The sequence below is a fragment of the Macaca nemestrina genome, chromosome X (genome assembly GCF_043159975.1).
Source record: "Macaca nemestrina isolate mMacNem1 chromosome X, mMacNem.hap1, whole genome shotgun sequence".
In the NCBI taxonomy this organism is placed as follows: domain Eukaryota; kingdom Metazoa; phylum Chordata; class Mammalia; order Primates; family Cercopithecidae; genus Macaca; species Macaca nemestrina.
This window is the reverse complement of record NC_092145.1, coordinates 46,492,893-46,493,720: the sequence shown is the minus strand read 5'-3', so window position 1 is coordinate 46,493,720 and position 828 is coordinate 46,492,893. Positions and strand designations below refer to the sequence as shown.

At 30.4% G+C, this 828-nt stretch overlaps 1 non-coding gene across 1 annotated transcript; it reads left to right on the top strand.

Moving 5' to 3' along the window:
- Nucleotides 1–324: 324 nt before the first annotated feature.
- On the top strand, nt 325–429 carry LOC112428156 (U6 spliceosomal RNA). Its single transcript, XR_003020053.1, has one exon. It is a non-coding gene; the product is annotated as a U6 spliceosomal RNA (small nuclear RNA).
- The last annotated feature ends 399 nt before the right edge of the window (nt 430–828 follow it).

Below are 828 nucleotides of genomic sequence, written 5' to 3'. Positions count from 1 at the left end.
ATAATAGCTAAAACAATCTTGAAAAGAGGAATAAAGTGAGAGAAATCATTCTATCTTATAGTAGCAATTATTATATAATAGGTACAGTAATCAAGAGAGCATTGTATTGGTGGAGTAACAGATGTGTGGATTAATGGAAGAGAATATGGAATCTAAAAATAGACCCACAAAAATATGCGCAACATATTTCTGACAAAGGTGTAAAAGCAGTTCAATGGAGGAAGAATATACTTTTCAATAAATGATGGTGGAGCAATTGGCTCCCATAGACAACAACAAAAAATTTGACTTAACCTTATTAAAAAAAAAAATTGCCTCAAAGTGGTGCTCAGTTTGCAGTACATATGCTAGATTTGGACTGATACAGAGAAAATTAGCATGGCACCTGCACAAGGATGAATGCAAATTTGTAAAACATTTTGTATTTGAAAAAAGAAAATAATTACCTGAAAATGGATTATGGTCTTAAATGAAAAACATAAAACTATTAAACTTTTAGGAAAATAACATAGTAGAAAATCTTCAAGATCAAGGGGTAGGAAAAGAGTTCTTAGACTTAAGACTAAAAGCACGATCTAGAAAATCAAAAACTGACCAATTGGACTTCATTCATTTAAAAAACTTTGCTCTGTGAAAGACATTGTTAAGAGGATAGAAAGACAAGCTACATAGACTTGGAAGAAATATTCACAAACTCTACATCTGACAAATGACTAGTATCTAGAATATATGAATAGTTCTCAAAATTCAACAGTGAAAAACAAACAATTCAAAAGACATTAATAGACATTTCACCTAAGAGGATATATGAATGTCAAATAAGCACAT